General features: G+C 34.4%; 1 long non-coding RNA gene and 1 other non-coding gene across 2 annotated transcripts; one reads left to right on the top strand and one right to left on the bottom strand.

The window, feature by feature from the left end:
• Window positions 1-55: 55 nt before the first annotated feature.
• Window positions 56-7,255, top strand: LOC143679134 (uncharacterized). Its single transcript, XR_013173568.1, has 3 exons — window positions 56-165; window positions 2,904-2,986; window positions 7,175-7,255. It is a non-coding gene; the product is annotated as an uncharacterized LOC143679134 (long non-coding RNA).
• Window positions 7,256-8,545: 1,290 nt separating this feature from the next.
• Window positions 8,546-8,651, bottom strand: LOC143681860 (U6 spliceosomal RNA). Its single transcript, XR_013174913.1, has one exon. It is a non-coding gene; the product is annotated as a U6 spliceosomal RNA (small nuclear RNA).
• Window positions 8,652-24,594: the final 15,943 nt, after the last annotated feature.

The following is a 24,594-nucleotide window of genomic DNA, read 5'->3' as shown; positions in this document are numbered from 1 at the left end:
GTTGACATCACAGTCATTGGCTTGGGCGGGGCGTGTCCTGCTGAGGCAGGGTCTGCTGGAGGCCTGGGCAGTTTGAGACCCACAGCGAGGACTGGGACCGACAGATGCTCCCCACCCGGGACCTTGAAGACAGAAGCCTACCCTGAGGAGATGCCGTGAATGTTGGTGGGTAATTTAAATAATCCCCTGGAAATTGTCTGGTTGTTCAGCAAACAATTACACCCTCTGAGAGACGCTTTATCTTAGAAATGCTGGCCTTCAAAATTGTGCGAACAATACATGGGAGTGCAGTAAACTAGAAAATATGTATGAACCAGAGCAGAAGACAAGGGCCATACACACCACTTCCTAAAAGAAAACGAAGAAGCTTGATATTAGATGCACACTTTTTAAAAGCTTTACACGATTTTTATTCTAATGGCAGAAAGTTTTGTAACTATCATTTCACGACGGAATATATACTGAGTCTCCTTCATGGTTAGTAACTTTATGTTGTCAGTTTACTCGTGCAAACAAGAGAATTACTTCTCATTCAAAATCATTACAAATGTTAATTTTTTCATTATAAAATTAATTTTTAAACGTGCCTGATCCATATTGGGATATGTATACATATATGTAAGCACACAAACATGCACCAGTTTTCAGGATGGCAGTGTTACTAGACAAAAGCAGTGGATTCTTTTATCTGATGCACGCACCCCATGTATCATTTGCATCAATTTTCATTCTTCCAGTATCCAAATCCTTGTTTTGTTTGCATTGTTTGTTTGTTTAGTTTTTGCTTATTTATTTGTATATTTGGTATCACAGTTCTTCAGTGATTTTTTAAATAAAATTACCAAGTGGTTGATGCTATCCAGTGAATCTCCTTGCTTAGACTTAGTCCTCATTGCCTTCATTATACAGCACCAACTCAACTTCCCTTTAGTAATCAACATCAATCCCCCTGGCATGTGAAATCTCATTCTCTATGCATGGATGAATATGTATAATATTGACAGACCTCTCCCACATTAATCTATGTTCATCTTGGATCTTAGTTTTTCTCAAATGCACACAAATACCTGCCATTATATGAAAGTCCTAGCTACATTTGATTCATCGCAGGACAGACAAATAGCTAAATCAAAATAATTAAATCACATCCCTGGGACATTTAATGCTTGGACTGACATAATGTTTCCCCATTAATAATTGTGAATATGAAACTCATGGACTAACTTTGTGTTATCAATCAGTGAGCAAGGTGAATGTGCTGGGAATCTGAAAAGCTTCCTAGACAAAGAAAAACTGAATGAAAAGATGACAGAAATGCCAGGTTGCAGTTGTTTCCCTCTTGTATTTTTATCCATTAATAAGGATGAAGTCTGTTATAAGAAAGTCAATGTCTTCTTGATAGAGAAATTGTATTTTGAGGGAATAATAGAAGCAAAACAATTATTTAAACATATAATAGAAATTCACAAGGGCAAGGGTACAAGGTTGGATTAGTGATAATTGATTTGGTTATTTCTTACACCTCTAATGTGAAGTTTATAATACAAGTAAATGTTAAATCAATTGAAGAATCAAATCTTCTTTGACAAATGGAAGGAACTAAGGGCTTCATGAGAAAGAATAAGAACTGATATAAAAGGGAATTGAAATTCTAAAGGACAATCCATAAATATGTGATAAATAAATGTAGCCAATACATTTAGCTAATGTAGTTAATTAAAAAGGCAGTGACCTCAATGATATGCAACAATAAGTTACTACTGGACTTCAAGTACTATAGAATATATCCTGTGATTATGTTTTATCATAGGTGTGTATGTGAGTATGTGTCCTTATTACCAGCCAGACTGCTGCATTGTTTCTTCTTTCCAAATTTTATATACACAAACTCAACCAAGTAATACATACACCTATATTACTCTAGTATTACTTTGTCCCTCTTTAACCAATAGCACTGTTACAAAAATATATATTAAATTCTATTTTTACCACCAGAAGTGTCAGTACTACCACCAGAACATTATAATATTTGAATATTTAAAGTATCAGATGTAAATGAATCCAGTCTAACTATACTTTTTATGATTGGAAATGATATGAAGATATACTACAGCATTCCACCATTTACAGTATCAAGTCCTGTACTGATTCTCAGTAATACTGAGAATTCCCATGGTTGGGATGACTCTTCAGTAGTCCATTACTTAGATCTCATCCTCTTAAGGAACTCTTGGCCCTTGGAAAAAGTATCCTTCAGTGCACCTTTTATGGTTTCATTAAATAGACTGAAGATGAAGGGATTCAAGAGAGGTGTGATGACACTGGAGAGGATAAAGAGGATCTTGTTGAGATGCAGGCTGCTCTTCTAGGAGGGATGGACATAGACAAAGATGGAGATCCCATAGCCCATGGAGATCACAGTAAAGTGAGATGCACAGGTGGTAAAGGCTTTGTGTTGACCTTGGCCTGAGGGCATCTTCAGAATGGTGGAAATGATGTAAGCATAGGATACCACTGTGGGTGAGAGGGAGCTGATGAGTAGGACAAGGGAGCTGTTGAAATTCAACAACTCAATGGCATGTATATCAGCACAGGCCAAGTGGAGGAATGGGGCACTGTCACAGAAAAAAATGATCAATCTCATTGGGGCCACAGTATGGCAGTCCTGCTTTAAGGATGGTAGATGGTAGGATGAGGAGGAAGCTGCCTACCCAGGAGAGGATGGCAAGACGGACACAGAGTGTGCTGGCCACAACTGTAGGATATTGAAGGGGGCTGCAAATGGCTACATAATGGTCATAGGACATGACAGCAAAAAGGATAAACTCAGTGCATCCAGACAGGAAGAAGAAATAGTATTGGATGAAGCATTCACTAAATGAGGTTCTATTCCTTTCTGACAGGAAGCCTGCCAGCATCTTGGGAACAGCAGAGGTAGTGGTTAATATTTCACTGAAAGAGAGATTGCTGAGGAAGAAATACATGGGTGAGTGAAGCCTGTAATCCACAAGGATCAGGGTAATGATGAGGGTGTTCCCAAGTCACCAAATAAGTCAATAAAAAAATTTAAAAACAAGAGGCACTCTAGTGCTTGAGAGATAGGTATCCCAATTAGAATGATATCTTGCACCATAGTCCAATTCTCTCTCTCCGTGCTAGGTGGGGAATCTATTCTCTTAGGAGAACCAAAAAAAAAAGAAATAAGTTAGATATATTGTTCTGTAAAACAAGATATTCAAAGATAAAGGGATTTGGACAATCTTATTCATTCTGTTTCTACCAAGAATAAACTATATTACTGAAAATATGGCTCTGTTTAATTTTTCTTATAACTTTCCAGATAAGAATATATGAACTTCAGTGTTCTCAATTATAATGATATACAAAAACACCCTCAATTGCCTTTACACAGTTAATTTTAACCCCAACATTCTTATTTTTACCAAAAATGTAAAAAAGACAGTAAGTAAAATTTCCTTATATATATATATATATAATTATTGGTGAAAATGCATTGTAAAAGAAAATATATTTCTTTTTATAAAGTATTATTGAATTTCATAGGTGATTTTTTTTCTTTTAAGTAAACTGGCATGCATCAATATTTAATATATTGTCCAATTAACACAAAGCCTTAATTAAATCTTCAAGGCACAGACTAATTGGTTTATACAATTTTACCTCTATTTTTTTGTCTATTTAGAGTAGAGAGTACACTGTAAAAGATACCCCTTGCTGGAATGTAGAAATCACAATTAATTTATATTGTATCCTTTAGTTACTAAAAGCAGTCATCCCTACAGAATTTAAATTTTTACTAATATTTTTGTTAATGTTTATTGTAGTCAATGTAGAGTAATCTTATTAAATAGAACTTTTAAATGATAAAATAATAAATAGTTAAAGGGAATAGTTATATAAAGGATTAAACTTTTAAAAGTCTTATTATTTAGAGAATGAATTCTAGAACAATCCAGTAGCATTTTGTTGATTATTTCACCATATGTCCATAAATCTCTGTGGTTGCAGTAGATATTTATTTCTTGCCTTAGCCACAATGTATGTTACAATACTTCTCTACTTATGATATAAATTAGTGCCAGAGTTGGACTCACTTTATATAATTAAAATAAATTGGCAGAGTACACAGAGAATACTCTAAATGTGAAAGTGATGTGAATAGATTTGTCATATTAAATGAAGAATTTAAAAATAGCATGTGATTTAGGAGGGCAGGAAAACCTCAAAGGAGATCCCCAAGCCAAAAGAAATACAGGAAAATCAATTAGCAATTTTAAAAAAAGTAAAAACAAGTAATGAATCACACCACTAAAACTAGCATATCAATTATATTTGTAAAACATAGTGGCAGTTAGCCAAGTATAACATTCAGAATGAAATAAATACAAAATTTTACTGTATGCAATTTTTATGAAACATATATAAATATAATGGATCAAAAAGTTTGAAAAAGCATTGGTATATATGTATTAAAATATAGGGAGTAATATATAATAATGAAAAAATAATCTGACATACTCTATGCTTAATGATCAAACACCTGAGAGTGAAAAACATTAAGAAAAACATGGATATTATAAATAGTTGAAGCATTTGTAATAAAATTATGGAAATGCATGGAATATGAAAAGTGAGCTTGTTAAGTGAATCAACAGAATGTAAGATTCTATTCCTGGATTTTAAATCCTTATCTCAAAACTACTTCATAATTCATGCAAAATCCATTTGTATATATTGTAATTCCAATCAAGTACCAGTATGATCTCAATTTTCTGCCAATAGATCAAAGTAAATTAAATGAAATTCTGCACAGTAACTATTATGATTTTAAAATCTACCAGCATTGGCTATATACTACTAAACTGCAGCAACTTGGGACAACAATCCAAAAACTCATGAACATTTTTAACCATTCATTTTAATTGAGGTGAAAATTATAAGGAAGAAAATTTCAAGAGAATTTCAAACAGAATATGAGTTTCCAGTAGCGCCTACGCTGCCTAAAGAAGCTGCATTAGGTGACTGACCATGGAGGTAGGATAAGTACATGTAAAATGGAAAGAAGAGACTAGGCTCTCAAATATGGTTGTACTCTCAAATGATGTTATAATTAGAGTACTGCATGGTATTATGTAAGGGTTCTGCATAGGGGATGAAGGGAAAAAGAAAGAGAGGGAGAAAGAGATTTTTCAGGGAATATGCAAAAAATATAAACTATAGACATAAGGCCATTGCATGATGGTTAAGGAAAGTGATGAGAAAATACTGACTACTACAGAAGCCAAACCATGTGTTGGTGTTTTCAAGCAAATTTGGTGAGATTCTGTGTGTTATTAAATTGTAAATATAAATTCCTTAAGGCTTATTTAAATGAATCTACCTGAGTGGACAAGATTGCCCAACTTTCCCCAGCATCTATCCTTCAAATAATTCTCAGACATTTGCTATGGGTCAAGGCCATCTTTTCTTCAGGAGTAACATCTAGATGCAATTTTGTAAATATTCCCTGTAGACCTCTGGTCTCATTTTGTAGAATATTTGACTTTTTCCTTAACAATCCCAAACCTTGCCTGACAAGATGTCTCTTTTGTCTGGTGTAATTTCCTAATCTGAGGAAAAAGGAAGAGAATGTCATGACTTTGATCCATTTTTCTTTCCTGTGGAATCAAGGTTCAGAGCTGAGAAGATGGGGTTTACATAGTAACTGCAGAGCCATAGCCTTTCTGAGGTTGGGGTATAGTCAAACTAACACAGGTAAATTACTGCACAATCCTGGAGGAAGGTTTCACTGAGGAAAACAAGACTTTTAAATCAACACAGGACCCCTCAGGGGCAACTTTTACTAATGGAATAAAAGCAAACTTGTTTCTACTCATCCTGCCCATTTTGCTTTGTAAACTTATTAATACAACTATTCCATAGAAATGCCAGTACATGTAGAAAACTTTACTTTCCCAGGAGAATTTTTAAAAGCACTGGGCCAAGCAGTTTCAACTAATGTGAACATTTTTTTCTAAACTGTTTATAGAGGCACAGAAGATATACATGTATATTATATATTTATGTATGTATAAATATATGTGTATGTATAATCTTCAATTATGCTACCTCAGAACTTCAGCTAGCTGTGCTTCAGAGATAGGGAAACAATTGCTCACTTATAGAGAGTGACTAGAATGAATATACAAAACTATTTCAAAAACTGAATTACCTGAATGTGAAATCAGGAAAAAATAATTAGGTATGAGAAATAACAGAAGTATATAAATTAAAATTTGAGGAAAAATTACTCGAAGGTGTAAAATTTTAAGTTCTATGGTGAATTACCACTAAATTTTTTATGATACACACATAACTTGCTAATAATTATTGTATGTATTTGTATTCCCTGCTTTAACTTTTGATATCATATCAATTTTCTATATGACTAAACATTTCATTGCATTTTTTTCATTCTTCTACTACCAAGCACTGATGATGACAGAAATATTCTTACCCTAGAGGGTTTGTGTGATTTTATGTAAATCTAGAAATAAAGAGTGCTGCCTAAGGTAATACAAGACATTACTAGTAGATGTATTGCCTAAGAAAAATATGACCAGTTGATAAGTATCTTGAATAAACTGGTACTTCATTAGGATGTGAAAGATGGTAGCATTTGAACATGTGAATATGGTAGGAAAGAAAGGTGCTTGATGGAGAAAAGAAATAATTATAATTAGAAGGCAGCAGTAGTGAAAACATTTGGAATAAGAAATACCCAAAAATATAGAATTAAGGCAAAAGTTAGTGGAAACTAATTCTTTAGTGCTCTTTCATAGCAATGATATGTGTAAAGCAAAATCGTAGTGAAAACATTTAGAATAAGATATACCCTGAGGGCGGGCCATGATGGTTCAGCAAGCAGAGCTCTCTACTGCCATGCGGGAGACCCAGTTTTGATTCCTGGTGCCTGCCCATGCAAAAAAAAAAAGAAAAACAACCCAGAAATGTAGAATGAAAACAAAAGTTAGCAGAAACTAATTCTTTAATGCTCTTTCATAACAATGATATGTGTAAAGCAAAATCAATACTGTGTATAAATAAATAAATTACCTCTGTGTTCAATTAAAATCAGCAAAATGATAATTTTGTTTCACTATTCTATTCATAGATTGAAATTTGTTCTATATGTGGCCCAGTTTGACATAGAACGCTGATTTATTCCTAAGTTATTCCCCTTTTTACACCAGCCTTATTACTCATGAAGAAGACTCTACTACTGTAAGTTAGCCTTATTTCTACTAGGATGTTTCCAAATATAACAGTGACTGCAATTTTTGTCATGTTTCCTAATAGTAGCAGATTTGAGGGGATCCAATTCTCATCAAAAGTTTCCCAATATTTTCCATAGTGTATATTTTTATCAGACATCCCCAATAATATTAACCGGAGTCAGCACTCCTCATAAAGAATTCACCAGTAATATACAGTGCCTCCATTTCACATGAGAAGTGTCCTCCTTCCTTATCTGAATTATCCCATATTATTGTGTCCCAATTCTTCATTTCCCAAAATAATGCTAGGGTCTTCACATCCCCCTGGAAGTTCTAAATATTTAAGTAGTGTCCCATTCCTCATCAGAATCTCCCCAATAGTATACCAGTGCCATGATTCCTCATCAGAAATTTCCCAGTATTATAGTATTTCTTCCAATTCCATTGCAACTTCATGAATAAAATGCCAGTTTTCCTATTCATCTTCAGAATTTTCCCAATATTATACTAGTGCCCCTTTCCTTATCCACAATTACCTCTTCTTGTGCTATTGTCTTCATTCATCATCTATACTTTCTAATATAACTTCTGTGTTTCCTTCATCATTAGAATTTTCATAACATGATAGCTCATTATAGAAGTTTCTATTTATTATGTAATTCCTCCAATTTCTGATTGTAAACTTATTATTAAATATATGCCATCAATCTCTATCATATATTTTCCAATATTTCACTGCTGACTCCATTACAAATCCAAATTTCTCCATTTATCAGTACCCACATTCCCCTTCAGACATTTGCTAATATAATTCCAGGATTCTTCCTCATCAGAATCTTTCCCATAATATTCTATTGCTTGCATTCTTCTTCAGAAGATAGTAAAACATATGCTGCTCCTCCCATTCCTTATCATATTTCCTCCATATGTTACCCATACCCTTAGTCTGTATCAAAATTCTCTTATTGTCTGCACCCACAATCATAATCAGAGTTCTACATGTATCACACCACTCTGTTACTTACCATAAGTTTTATCATATAATACCATTGCCCAGATATTCATGTTTCCCAATATTAAGGCAGGCCATTGTTTTTCTTAAACTCCAAATATTATATTGGTATCCCCATATACTTCAGATTTTTTCCACATGACACCAGTTCCATTATTCATCTTCAGAAGTTTTCCATTATGAAATTAACCCCACTATATCATAAGAACTTTCTCATCATATACCAGTGCTGCTATTTCTTCTTTCTTTCCTTTTTTTAAATATAAAATGCTTCACAAATTTGTGTATCATCCTTGCACAGGGGCCATACTAAACTTCTCTGTATCATTCCAATGTTGTATATGTGCTGCCAAAGTGAGCACTCATTGCCCCTATTTCTTTAGGAAACTTCTTATCAGAACTTTCCCAATATTATATGAACTCCCCTCATTTCTCAACAGAAGTTTCTCTGTTTGTTTTAACAGTTCCACATTCCTCTTCAAAGTGTGTCCAATTTATTACACTATTTCCTCTTTATTGATCAGGAGTTGACTCACATGAAATCAGCATTCCTATTCCATTTCAAAAGTTTTCCAATATTAGACCAGTGCACCCATTCATCAGCATGTCTACTCATATAATACAAGTGACTACATTCTCTTTGAAAGATTTCCCAAATGACATTAGAGGCCACACTCTGAAAAGATTTCTGTTATAAAAGAAAACCTTTCTGCATCAGTATTTTCCCAATATTATACCGGGTTGATCATTGATCATCAGAATTTTTTTTATTGCATAATTGCCACATTTTCATCAGATGCTTTTCAATGTTATTCCAATGTCTCATTTTTATTAAGTTTTTCCATATGATTACAGTGACCCTATTTCTTTTGAGAAGATTCCCCATAATAGTGCAACCATTCATTTCAGGTATTCTGCTATATTATACCAATGTCTAATTTACTGATATGAAGTTTTTTTTTTTTTTTTTTTTTTTTTTTTTTTTTTTTTTTTTAGGGAGGAAGGGAAGGAAAGACAGAGAGAAGGAAGGAAGGATGGAAGGAAGGAAGGGAGGAAGAAAGGGAAACATCTTTAAACATTTTCTTGTTTTATTGTATTTTGTTTGTTTGTTTGTTTTTTACATGGGCTGGGGCCGGGAATCGAACCGAGGTCCTCCGGCATGGCAGGCAAGCACTTTGCCCGCTGAGCCACCGCGGCCCGCCCTGATATGAAGTTTTGTAAAATATTTCAATGACTTAATATCTCTAGTAGTTTCCATGTATTATATCAGAATCCCAATTCCTCACTGGAATATATTTCCCCAGTATTATACCAATGTCCTCATTTTTTTATGAGAAATCACAGAAATTTCTTATGTTACTAGTATTCCAGTTCTTCAGATTTCCCATATTATACAAGTGAATGGATTCCTCATGGAAATTTTGTAAAATTGTTTCATCCCCACTACATGCCTATATCCAATTCTCCTTCAAAAATTTCTCAATATTATATGCATTCTATGTTTCTCATTGTATTTTTAGTACAAATTTTCAAATATTAAAATGTTCCTACCATCTTCATGGAAACTTTTCTATTATAACAGTATCCTCCAGTCTTCACAATATGCTTCCCAAAATTATACATATTTTTCCATATATTATTAAATGCCAAGTATTAAGTCAATGTTACAGTTACTTTTTTGAAAATACCCAATATTATATCAGAACCCTAAATCCTCACAATGAATTTTCCAGTATTATATTGATGCCTTCAGTTTTCTTCAGAAGTTCTTCAAATTATACTAGTACCCCATTCCTCATTAGTAGCTCCTCCATTAAACACCAGTGTCACATTTATTTTCAGAAGACCCAATATTATATCACTGCCACAAATCCTCACCATAATATTTCCATATTACATAATATTACCTGTTGTTCCATGAGGTTTCACTGCCACCATTGCTTATTTGAAAATTTGCTATATTATTCCAATGTTCACATTTATCATCAGAAATTTCCCAATATTATACCTGTACTTTCATTTGTCTTTGCAAATTTCCCAACATTATTTCATTTATCTAAATCCTTCATCAGTAATTTACAAATATTGCTTTGATAAACTTAATTGTCATCAGAAACAATAACTGCTGTATATGTATACTTTCTTATAGAAATATTCTCAGCTTCATACTAGCAAGCATATTCTTAATTGGGAATTTCCCAATATTGTACAGATATAACTTCCTCATGAGAATGTGCCCAATGTTATACCTGAGTCTCCCTTCATCATTGTAAAGTTTCTAGTAACATCTTTCCTCTTTAGAATTGTCTCAAGGTTACTTTTATTATCTTTCACTTAACAAAAGATTTCTCCTAATATAACTGCACCACAGTAATTCAATGAAATTTTCCAAAATATTTTATATATTCAATGCTCTTCAACAATTTTCCAATATCATACAATTATCCCCATTCCACATTGTCTCATTCTTTATATTGGTGATTCCATTGCACTTCAGAATTTCCTCCAATTATGTTAGTGTCCCCATTTCTCATCAGAAATTGTCCCATATTATCCCAGAGCTCATATTCATTAATGGAAATATCTTAGATAGGACAATAAATTATGTGGCCATGAGCATGTAAGTCATTAAATGGTGATGAGGCAACTGGTGGGTCAAATATATATGTGGACTTCCAATGCTGTAAATAGTCTGCATGAATTTGATATTTTTGCATAACTGAGAAGCTATATACTTAACTAAAGGGTTGTGCTTTTCTGCTTACATGTTTATCTATTAAAGTACTTGCCTTAATCTTATATAGTGTTACCATGGGTAGCTTTCTAAAGCATCAGACATCATTTTAAATTAGCAAATAAATTAAACTTTACAAGCCACATATATACATTTTCCAAATTTCATTCCATTATTAACATTTATTCTCTATGGGATTTTGTTCATTAAAAGTTTGTGTTCCAGTAATGAATCTCTCAAAATTTCCCAGTTTGCAGATTAGCAATAGATTCTTTCAATTCCCCATATCCATGTGACTTCAGTCATATTTTTATTTTTTATTTATTTATATTGTGAAAAGTAACATGTACACAGAAAAGCAATGAATCTGAAAGCACACTACAACAATTAATTATAGAATGGAATTCAGAATTTGATGTGGATTACAGTTCCACAATTTAAAATTTTTCCTTCTAGCTTTTCCAAGACACTGAAGACTAAAATGAATATTGATACAATGATTCAGCAGTCGTAATCATCATATCTTTTCTGTTATAGCTCCACCTTCTTCTTTGACATTTCTCCCAACATTTAGGGGCATTTTGGCTATGCCCATTATAACTTTTTCATGATGAAAGCACTGTTGATAATATGGGATGGGAGATGGAACTATTTGATGTTCTGAAGAGGCTGGCCTCTGTTGGTTTCAGGAATCATCTGGCCTAGGAACTGATCTGGAGATTGCAGTTTTCTGAAAAGTAATCATAGTGCATGAAAATTTTCTAGAAGCTCAGATAAAACCCTAAGTGTTCTTTAATATTGGCAGGAATACTTTTGGTTGGAATTTGGCACATGATGAGAAATAGCAATATCTAGCTGAAGCTTGAATAAAGGTAGCCTCCAGAAAACCCTCATGATCTATTTGACTTCTCTAAGCCACTGATACCTTATTTATTTTTGTTAATCCCACAGTGCTAGGGCAATGTTCAGCCCTGGAAGTTATATCCTACCTTGCCAGGGAGACTTTCCTTCCTATATTCAGACAATTTTTTTTTAAATGATGACTTTAGGTTCACTTAGAAACACTCTGAATTTTGTAAAGAAAATCAATAGCCAGCAAATACCAGACATATGTACATAAAACACAGAAAACAATCATGCACACACACATGTTGTTACATTTCAACAATAATACAGTTAAAGAATTGAAATTGATGCTGCATGTGGCACAACTGTATACTCATATTTTTAGTTTATTATAGTGAACTGAAAAGCTCAAGATCAGCAAAAGGAAAAGGTGTGTTGGGTGAAGTTCAGAAGAAAAGAGGTGCAAGGTGTCAGTTGGCCTCTCCCAATGTAGTTGCATGGATGGGTGTAATTCATCCAACAACAATGTATAACATCAACATGTCAAAGGAGGACTAATCAGTGAACCTCAAAGGAAATTTTGCCATCCAGTAATTTTATTGGTGATTAGTCACATAGGGATGCAACACAGATGTGATTGACCTCAGCTATTCAGACTCCAGTTACCCCATCCCTGAGGTCAAACTGATACTGTGTGGTCCAAAGCCCCATGCATTCAAAAACAGTTATTCACAAATATCACTTTCTTACTATAAACTATCTGGAGTGACACAAGTTATACAGGTCATTCTTACTGTGCTGGTTGGGGCAAGGGCTCAGAGGATATCTCTCACAGCCAACAGTCAGTCCTGTACACCTTTGGAATGTAGAGATCTCATTATCCGTATTCTTCTGAGTTAACCCATTACTGTAGAGTTCAGCTCCACAGCCCTTGGTCTAGATTCTCTTACAGTAAAATGATCAGATTTTTTCTCAGCATCTACATTTAGTATGTCATTATAACAGATAAAGCAATAGTGTCAATATGGATATGTTTAACATTTGGAAGATCCAGGGTTGGGTAGGGATATACTTAAAGAAATGACTAATCCATCATATAAAAACATAAGTACATTTTAATATTCTGATTAATTTGATTACTCATTTTCCCCTTGATCTACCACTATGTGTACCTTGTAATAAACTGTAAAGAATTATTCAATGTAAAAGTAACTGATTGTTAGGTAAATTCAGTTTTCCCTAATGCAAGACATTTTATATCAGTATTAATCCTGAGGAGATTTTACCCTATCTCCAACCCATTTAATCATCACTATCACTGTTACCATATGACAATTTTTTTGCATATCTTTTTTTCCTGATTAGGGAATTTGTGGGTTTAGAGAATGATCTTGCAAAAAACACAAGATTCCCATATACTATACTAATATTAGCATTTACATTGTTGTTAAAGCTTTGTTACAAGTGATGATAGCACATTTTTATGATTGCTTTATTAACTATAGTCCATGGTTTAACTTAGGGTTCCCTATTTGTTCAATGTAGTTGTATGGATTATTTTTTAAAACTTTATTCTGTTACCATATATACAAGCTAACATTTAGTTTTAATCACATTCAAATACATATTTCAGTGCTCTTAATGACATTCTCAGTGATATGATCAAAACCCCAATCCATTATCACAACATTGACATTATTCTAAATAGGAATTTTTTTTATATTTTAAGCCTTTTCTCCCAATTCCCTATCCCCATCCCATCCCCTGGTAATTCATAATTTTGATTCTTTTTTCAGTTGATAGTTGAATCATATGTGTGTGTGTGTATATATATATATATATTTATATATATATAAATACATACATGCATACATATATATTATACTGTAACACCTATTTCAGTATGTTCATGGTACAATTCACTTCATTACAGAAGAAAAACTTAATATTCACAGAGGTGTTTGATATATCTTCCAAACAGAATCAGCGATTATAACAGATATTAAATACAACATATACTATTGGGACAGGTATCATTGAAGTTTCTTTTGATAGTTATTGCTAGGTTCCAAGTCATTTGGGGGAATGTCAGTTATCATGCCTCAGTTCCTGGACTTATACTGGGATGAGTTTTCATTGATTGTTGTGTCCATTGGTTATCTGCCTACAGGGAGAACATGGATATTTTTTAGTTCCTGTGACTTCTGACTATATTAAAGGATGTGTCGTATTCTTTCTATTCTTGAGATGAGGATACTATTAGTGTACCGATATAAGAAGTGTCCTCAGATAATTGTATAGGTTTGGAAGTCCATGAGATTCACATAAATGTGCCCCTTGAGCCACAGAATCTAAGACATAATGCCACTGCCCATGGATACTTTGACCTTATCTATTTCAAAAGAGTCAAGAAGTTCTGCTAATTCAGGGTGCATACCCTTTCAAAGCACTAGGTCCTAGCATTATTCAGTATTATTTATTGAGTCTGCTGGATCTACTTCACTAAAACCCTATCATCTCTTCAGACTTGTTCTCATCTTTTGCCTTCCTCTTGAAATAGATAATCCCTCTAATCTTGTTATAGCTTATAAATATTCTAGTTAATAAATCTTCTAGTGAATGAATGCTGCTCGCCATTCAAAGAACAATGATGGCTAGATCATCACCTTTCTTTCCCTAAAGTCCTTTCTGCCTTTGGGATAATGTTGTCGGACCCACCAGGCATGTTGTTGCCATTGTAGATTCATGACCTAAGGGAAGGTAGGATATATGCTTTGTATCTAAATTAGGGTTAGATGAGTGGTAGGTTCACTTAAATGGTATTTATCTTGAGTATATTATCAAGTTCTCCCATAGCCTTCTCAGCTTCCAAAAGCAGTGTGATCTTGGCCAAAAAATTAGATCCATCCTTCTGGGAATCTGATGTAATTATGCTAAGAGATACAGCTGATTCTCATATTTTTAGTAGTTAGGTTCTATAAAGTAATAGTGAACATTGAATTCACACCTATTGTAAAGTTGCTTATAGGGAAAATATAGGACTAAGTTCCTGCTAGCCTCTTGTCACAATATTTCTATCAACCATTCACTTCATAATCTTATTTTTTTTCTTTTTTATAATGAAAGAAGAAATAAAACTCTTATTCTTTATAGATGACAGGATTGTGAACTGAGAAATTCCAAGAAAATCTACAATTCTCATGGAATTAGTAATTAGTTAGAATTAGTAATAGTTAATTTAGCAGGACTACTGTATGCAACAATGTCAATATATTAAAAGTCAATTTTAGTGATGCATATCAACCCTACCAAATAAGAAAACAAAATTTACAAAAGATGCCACTTGTGCCATTATCAGAAATAATAGTTAAGCAAAAATATAATAAAATATTTATAAAACCACTCCATAGGAAGCTATAAAATACTTTTGTGCAAAACTCAATGCTTATATAATGGTGAACTGTGAAATGTCCGTGGAATGGAAAGTTCAACACTAAGATGTTTCTCAATTCTCCCCAAACAAACTGATCCACAGTCCCAACACAATGTTATTAAAATTCCAAAACTGTTTTTGTTCTGAAAATTGACAACTTGATTCTAAAATTTTATGTAAATACAAATAATACAATGGGCTAAAAATAGTGAAGAAAATCTTTATGAAGAACCAAGTTGGAGGCTGTACACTTCCAGATATCAAAACTTAATTTAAAACCACAGCAATTAAAACCATTTTCTTGGGCTAAGAATGGATAAATTGACATTACAAACAGAATAAAATTCCAGAGACAGGCCCATATACATTTCTCACCACCTGATTTATGACAAGGTTTCATAGCAATACAATGACGAGCATGTTTTTCCTTCTTCAATAAATGATATGGAATGAACAGGATATACATATGAAAAATAAAATGAACTTTGCCTCCCATCTCAGGCTGTATACAAGAATCAATTCTCAGTAAACCATAGACTTAAATATATTTGGTAAAAAATAAAATTGGAAAATATATCAAAGACTTCAGTATATGCAATAATTTATTAAACAGGACACAAAAGAGCTACCTATAATATCAATGATTACTAAACTGACTTCATTAAAATTAAAAATCTCTTCCCTTCCTATTAAAACCATTAATAAAAATTAAATTAGAAAGCAATAGAGGAAGGAGGAACAGAAGAAAATACTTACATTAGACAGAAGAGATACATATTACAAATATCAAAGGATTAACATTTAAAAAGGATGAGAATTTATTTTTTAAATTCTTACAAACAATAAGAAAAAGAGACAACCTAGATACAAATGGACAAAAGGTTCAAGGTGGCACTTTTGAAGAGGTATGATCTAGTCAAAAAGCATATAAAATTGTTTAGCATTGGTAGCCATTAATGAAACACAAACCAAGTATCACAATTAGTGTGCCAGTTTGAAAGGATTATTTTCTAAGGAAAAACCTTGTTTCAATACTAATCCTTCTTGTGGAAGCTGCCTTTTCTTTTAATTCCTATTCAATACTGTAGGTTGGAAATTTGATTAGATTACATGTGACACACATATTGTGAGTATTAACCTTTGATTATAGGCAGATATGACTCCACCCATTTTAAGGTGAACTGTAAACTTGCAACTTAATGAATTCCCCCTTTTAAAAGCCACTCTGTTTGTGGTATATCACCTTCCAGCAGCTGGCAAACTAGAACAACAAGCTATCTCCAATCACCCATCAGAGTGCCTAAAGTTCCCAATTGACAATATTTAGGGTTGCAGAGGATGTAGAGAACCCTCATACACTGTTGGTGGAAATGCAAACTGATATAATCAACTTGATAAACTCGTAATGTCTTCTAAAGCTGAATATATGCATACTCTGTGATAAAGTGATTCCAGTCCATAGAGATTCTGATGATCCATGGGTCAAACTATGTCACTAGAAATCATGGCTTTTTCTATAGTCATAAAGTAGATTCATGCAGTATTTATGCTTTTGTATCTGGCTTATTTCACTCAGCATTATGTCCTCAAGTCTCATCCATCTTGTAATGTGGCTCAGGATGTCATTTCATCTTATTGCTGGATAATATTCCATCATATGTATGTGCCACATTTTGTTAATCCACTCATCCGTTGATGGGCACTTGGATTGTTTCCATTTTTAGTGATTGTGAATAATGCCTTTATGAACATCAGTGTGAAAGTGATGGTTTATGTTACTGCTTTCAGATCTTCCAGGTATATACCAGGTAGTGGTACTACCATTTCATATGGGAACTTGATATTTAGTCTGCAAAGAAATGACCAAACTGTCTTCCATAAAGATTATTCCATTGTATATTCCCACCAGCAGTGCATAAGCTTCCAATTTCTCTACATCCTCACCAACATTTGCAATTTGCACTTTGTTTAATAGCAGCCATTCTTATAAAGGTGAGGTGGTATCCCATTGTAGTCTTTTTCTGCATTTCCATTATAGCTAATGAAAATGATCATCTCTTCATGTACTTTTTTCAATCTGTATTTGCTCTTCAGAAAAATGACTATTCATATCTTTAATCCATTTAATAATTGGGTTGTTTTTTCTTTTGTTGTTGAGCTGTATGTATTCTTTAGGTACACAGAATATAAAACATTTATCTGATGTGGGATTTCCAAATATTTTCCCCCATTGAGTTTGTCATTACCTTTTTGACAAATTATTATGAGATACAAATGCCTTTGATTTTGAGGAGTCCAATTTATCTATTTTTTTTCTTTTGTTTCTTTTGCTTTTGGTGTAAAGTTTAGAATGCTTCCTCCTTGAAGATGACATGATACTGTACTTGGAAAATCCTTAGAAATCTACAGCAAAGTTACTTGAGCTAATAACCAAATTCAGCAAGGTGACAGGATATAAAATAAATGTGCAAAAATCCATAACTTCTCTATACACAAGCAATGACCTAACTGAAGGGTCAGTGAAGGAAAAAAATCCACTCAAAATAGCAGCTAAAGGAATAAAATATCTAGAAATGACTTAACTAGGGACAGAAAGCACTTGTAAACAGAAAACTACATAATTTTGTTAAAAGAAATAAAAGAGGATCTAAATATGTGGAAAGATATTCCCTGATCAAGAACAGGAGATTTATGATACTGGTTCTATCATTTTGATCCACTTTGAGTTAATTTTTGTATAGGGTTTAAGGTAAAGGTCCTCTTTCTTTTTTCTTATTTTTTTTCTGGCTATTGATATCCAGTTCTCCCATGCCCCTTTATTGAAAACATTCTTTTTTTCTGGTTCAGTGTACTTGGTGGCCTTGTTGAAGATCAGTGGACTATAGATTTGGTGGTCTATTACTGCATTCTCAATTCATTTCCATTGGTTGATACTTCCATCTTTGTGCCAGTACCATGCTCTTTTGACCACTGTGGCTTTATAATAAACTTTAGAATCAGGAAGTGTTAATTTTCCCACTTCACTCATTTTGTTTAGGATACTTTTAGTTATGTGAGATCTCTTTCCCTTTCAGATGAATTTGATAACTAGCTTTTCCAAGTCTTCAATGTAGGTTGTTGGCATTTTCATTGGTACTGCACTGAATCTGTAGATAAGCCTGGGTAGAACTCACAAGCTAACTATATTAAATAATTTTGTTCTTGATCAGGGAATATCTTTCCACATATTTAGATCCTCTTTTATTTCTTTTAACAAAATTATGTAGTTTTCTGTTTACAAGTGCTTTCTGTCTCTAGTTAAGATCATTTCTAGATATTTTATTCCTTTAGCTCTATTTTGAATGGATTTTTTTCCTTCACTGACTCCTCAGTTAGGTCATTGCTTGTGTATAGAGAATTATGGATTTTTCACATTAATTTTATATCCTGTCACCTTGATGAATTTGGTTATTAGCTCAAGTAACTTTGCTGTCGATTTCTAAGGATTTTTCAAGTACAGTATCATGTCATCAGCAAGCAATGAAAGTTTTACTTCTTCCTTTCCACTTTGGATGCCCTTTATTTCTTTTTCCTGCCTGGTTGATCTGGCTAGCACAGTGTTGGTTATAGTGGTGACAGAAGGCATCCTTGTCTCATTACCAATCTTAGAGAACAAGCTTCCAGTCTCTCACCATAGAGTACGATACTGGTTATGGGTTTATCATGTATGCTCTTTATCATACTGAGGAAGGTACATTTGACTCCAACATTTTGAAGTGTTTTTATCAGAAAAGGATGTTTAATTTTGTCAAAATCTTTCTCTGCACCAATCAAGATGATCACGTGATTTTTCCCTTTAAAATTGTTAGCATGATGTATTATATTAATTGATTTTCTTTCCATCCTTACATTCCTAGTATAAAACCCACTTGATTGTGGTGTATAATTCTTTTAATGTGTTGTTGGATTTGATTTGCTAGTATTTTGTTTAGAATTTTTGCTTCTATGTTCATTAGGGAGATTGGCCTTTAGTTTTCCTTTCTTATATTATCTTTACCTGGTTTTGGTATTAAAGTGATGTTAGTGTCATAAAATGAGTTAAGTAGTGTCCCTTTTTCCTCAATTTTTAGGAGAAGTTTGAGTAGGATTGGTGTTAGTTCTTTTTGGAATGTTTGCTAGAACTCCCTGTGAAGCCATCTGGTCCTTGGTTTTACTTTGTAGGAAGATTTTTGAAGATTGATAGAAACTCTTTACTTGTGATTGCTTTTTTGACATCTTCTGTTTGTTCTTGATTTACTATAGCTTGTTCATATGTTTCCAGGAATTTGTCCATTTCATCTACATTGTTTAGTTTATTGATGTGTAGTTGTTCATGGTATCCTCTTATGATTTTTTTATTTCTACAGAGTCTGTGGTAACAACTGCCCTCTCATTTCTGATTTTCTTTACTTGCATCCTCTCTCTTTTTTCTTTGTCAGCCTTGCTAATGGCCCATTGATTTTATTGAATTTCTCTAAGAACCAACTTTTGGTTTTATTGATTCTTCTATTAATCTTTTGTTCTCCCATTCATTTATCTCTGCTTTAATTCTTGTATTTTTCTTATTTCATTTGCTTTGAGTTTAGTTTGTTGTTCACTCTCAAGTTCCTCCATGTGAGCAGTTAAGTCCTTGATTGTTGCTCTTTCTTCTTTTTTAATATAGGCATTTAGAGCAGTAAATATTCCCCTCAACTCAGCCTTTGCTGCATCCCATAAGTTCTAATATGTTGTATTATCATTTTCATTCATCTCCAGATAGCTACTGATTACTCTAGCAATTTCTTCTTTTACCCACTGGTTATTTAAGAGTGTGTTATGTAATCTCCATATATTTGTAAAAGTTCTTGTTCTTTGGAGGTTATTGATTTCCTGCTTTATTCCATTGTGATCAGAGAAAGTTATTTGAATAATTTCAATGTTTTTAAATTTATGAAGATTGTTTTGTGCCCCAGCACATGATCTATATTGGATAATGTTCCATGAGCACTGCAGAAGAATGCATATCTTTGTGTTTTGACATAAAATTACCTATATATGTCTATTAGGTCTAATACATTTATCAATTTGTTTAGGTTCTCTATTTCCTTGTTGACCTCCATTTGGCTTTTCTCTCTATAAAGGAGAGTGTTGTATTGAATTCTTCTACTGTTATTGTTGAAATATCTCTCACTCCCTTCAGTTTTGCCAAAGTCTGTCTCATATATTTTGGAGCTCCTTGATTGGGAACAGACATTTAAAATTGTTATTTCTTCTTGGTTAATTGTCCCTTTACTAAAATGTAGTGTCCTTCTTTGTCTCTTATGATGTCTTTACATTTAAATTCTCCTTTGTCTGATATTAGTATAGCTACTCTTGCTTTCTTTTGGTTACAGCTTATGTGAAACTTCTTCCCCTATCCTTTCACTTGCAATCTATTTGTATACTTTTGTCCAAGATGAGTCTCTTATAAGCAGCATATAGTTGTATTATATTTCTTAATCCATTCTAACTCTCTTTTAGTTGGTAAATTTAGCCCATTAACAAAGTTATTGCTGTAAAGGTGTTTCTTAAATCCACCATCTTATCATTTGGAATTTATTTGTCAGATCTGTATATTTTTTCCCATTTTTCTTTTTTATATCCTTTAGTTTACTCTTACTGGTACTCTTCAATTCAGTGTCTTCCTCCATATCTCCTTTTCCTGTGTATTTTTTCAACCAGCAGGAATCCCTTTAGTATTTCTTGTAGCACTGGTCTCTTTTTTACAAATTCTTTCAGGATTTGTTTGTTTGTGAAAATTTTAATCTCTCCCTTAGTTTTGGAGGACAATTTGGCTTGTACAAAATTCTTGGCTGGAAGTCTTTCTCTTTCAGTATCTTAAGTATATCACACCACTGCCTTCTCATCTCAATAGTACCAGTGGAGTAGCCTGAACACAGTCTTATGTGGTTTCTCTTACATGCAGCAGATTGTTTTTCTCTTACTACATTTTCTGCTTCTCATCAAAATTTGATAGGCTGATCAGTATATGTCTTAAGGAAGACCTATTTGGGTTTATTCTATTTGGAGTTCATTGAGCTTCCCTGATTCACATATTTCTGTCCTTTATGTCTATTTATAAACTGTGACATTTTCCCCCATTATATCCTCAATTAATTTTTCTAGCCCTTTACTCTTCTCTTCTCCCTCTGGAACATTAATGATTCCTTTATTTGTGCACTTTGTTTCATCCACCATTTCCCTGAGATCCAATTCAAATTTTTCCATCTTTTTGGCCATTTACTCTTTTGTGTGCTTAAAATCAACTGTCCTGTCCTCTAGTTCGCTCTTTCTTCTTCTGCCTCTTCAAATCTGCTCTTGTGTGTCTTTAATATATTTTTGATTTGGTCTAACTGCATCTTTAATCTTTGTGATTAACTGCTGTTTTTCTTTTTTTTTTTCAAATTCCACTTTATGCTCTTCTAGTGTCTTCTTGATCTCTTTTATGCCCTTAGCCACTCCATTGATTTCATTTAGCAGAGTTAATGAATACCTTTGGTTAGTTCTTTCAATGCCTGTGTCTCCTCTAGTGTTCTAATTCACTTATTTAGCTGGACTACACTTGTCTGTCTCTTTATGTTCTTAGTGATTTTCTGTGCCTTTGAGGCATGTGCAAATCTTGACATGGTTACCTTGGATTTCCTTCAGTCCTCTAAAGCTTTTATTTGTTGAATGGATGTGGAACAGGATGTGGGATGTGTGGTAGGGAACAAAAGTGATAGGTTTCAGAGCAGGTATAAGGCACAGTTTTGGCATGTGATGCAGGTTCCTGTGAGTGTGGGATTCAGGGTCTCTGTATTTCTTTTTAAAGACTTTTTACTTGATATATGTTGCTGATTTATTACTACTGTATTCATGGCCAACAGCACAATAACTCATGCCCAACTGAAGCTAATTTAAGATATATATTTTCTCTGTAAAGCACATCACAGCATTCTTGAACTTAACACAATGGACAGGGTGAGCAATGGTGGCTCAGTGGCAGAGTTCTCTCCTGCCATGCTGGAGACCAGGGTTTGATTCCCAGAGCCTGCCCATGCCAAAAAAAAGGTAAATAAAAAAACAATGGACAGGAGGAGGCTTCCAGGCTAACTAGAGTAGCTCAATATTAGCCCTGCTGCAAGGAAAAGTTAGAGAAAAGACAGGAAGGTGACTGAGGTGGCAATTTTGGAGTCTGGCTGACCTGGAAGAGTATTCTGCAACTCATGCAGCAGCCCTGGATTCAGAAGCTGAGGAACTGAGAAGCAGAAAGCTGGAGATTGCATGGAGGCATGGAGGGATGGAGCCAGCAGGAGTGCAGGAACAGGAAAACAGGACTAGGAAGTAAGCCATGCCACATTCCTTGGGTGTGCTACCCTCACCAGTGCAGCCCTGTGACAGGCTCATCCCACACACCATGCACCTGAACCCTGTCACTTGCTTCCATTCCCCATACTCCAGGTACCCCCACACCCCCAGACCCCTGTGCACATACCTGTCCCACACCTCCACCCCAAAAGCAACCCAACCCACCTCTCCTGCACCCCTCCAGAGCACTGTCTCCCTCTCCCCGTTCCTTGCAGGCTGTTGTCAGTGCATAAAGGTTGGTGACACTAGCCCCCTTATCTAGGCTACACTTGGCCAATGCCCATAATGTTGTAGAGCCTTATCCTGACCTCCCTGAGCTCAGCACATCCTTTTCAGCACTCCCAGACCCACGCATGTGCATGGGCCCCCAATCACATCATTTTTCTCTGAGCACCACACTTTATAGCAGTCCTAGAACCATGCATGCACATAGACCTCAACCTCACTTCCCAGCTTTGAGGAAACACCAACCTGTACAGCTGGGTCATGTCTGTCCTCAATCCATGAAGGTATAATGCCCAACCAGCTGCCACAGTTCTATGCATGTGCACAAACACCCCATGCCTTATACCAGCACATAACAGGGTTACACTACCCAGACCAGTACACTTGCACAGCTACATCATTCCTGGCTGCTGGGCACCCACATTCACAAGCATCTGCCTACCATCCCCAACCTGCACCCATATATGCCCTGAAACAAATCACCATGCCCTGCTCCCAGCTGTACAGCCATCCCACAAACACAAGGCCTTATACTACTGAAAGGAATCAACTTCCAAAGTAAATCAATCAAGATATTTATGTGCCATGAAGACAGCAGAAGATAACTAAGCATATCACAGTGCAGACAGATATAGCCCTGCCTAATGAGCAAATTAAAACACCAGAGGAGATATAGACATTGGAACAACCAATCAAAGATATTCATATAAATCTACTTAATAAAATAAGTGGGATATCAAATGGCATAAAGGTGATCAAGAAAACAGTTGAAGAGCACAAAGAGGAATTTGAAAGAATAAATAGAAAAATAGTGGAAATCACAGAGATTAAAGGCTCTGTTGAAGAAATAAAAGACATACTAGAGGCACACAACACCAGATTTGTAGAGACAGAAGAAAGAATAAGTGATGTAGAGAACAAGATAATTGACTTTGAAGACTCAAAACAGCAAAGGCAAAAAAGATGGAAAAAATTGAATGGGAACTCAAGGAAATGACAGACAAAACAAAGCATGCAAATACAAGAATCATTGGTGTCCCAGAAGGAGAAGAGAGGAGCAAAAGGGCCAGGAAGAGTAGTTGAGGATATAATAGGGGAAAATTTCCCAACCCTCATAAAGGACATAAATAAACAAGTCAAAGTAGCCCAAAGAACTTCAAAAAGAATAAATCCAAATAGGTCTGACTCAAGGCATGTACTAATCAGTCTGTCAAATGTTGAAAAGAAGCAGAAAACCCTGAAAGCAGCAAGAAATAAACAATCTACTACGTACAAGGGAAATCAAATAAGACTGAGTTCAGACTACTCAACCAGCACCCTGGGAGGCAAGAAGGCAATTGTATGATATATTCAAGATCCTGAAAGAGAAAGACTTCCAGCCAAGAATTCTGTACACAGTCAAATTGTTGTTGAACATTGAGGAAGAGATTAAAGTTTTCACAGGCAAAGAAGTCCTGAAAGAATTTGTCAACAAGAGACCAGCCCTACAAGAAATACTAACAGGAGTTCTGCTGGCTGAAACAATCAGACAAGAGAGGGAGGTCTGGAGGAGGGCACAGAATTGAAGAATACCAGTAAGGGTAATTTAAATAATACAAAGAGAAAGAGGGAAAAGAATATATAGAGCTGACCAATAAAATGAAAAAGATAAAATGATGGAATCAAGAAATGCCTTTTCAGTAAT

The sequence above is a fragment of the Tamandua tetradactyla genome, chromosome 4, assembly GCF_023851605.1.
Source record: "Tamandua tetradactyla isolate mTamTet1 chromosome 4, mTamTet1.pri, whole genome shotgun sequence".
Lineage (NCBI taxonomy): Eukaryota > Metazoa > Chordata > Mammalia > Pilosa > Myrmecophagidae > Tamandua > Tamandua tetradactyla.
Note: the sequence above shows the minus strand (reverse complement) of the source record. Positions and strands in the feature narration are given on the sequence as shown.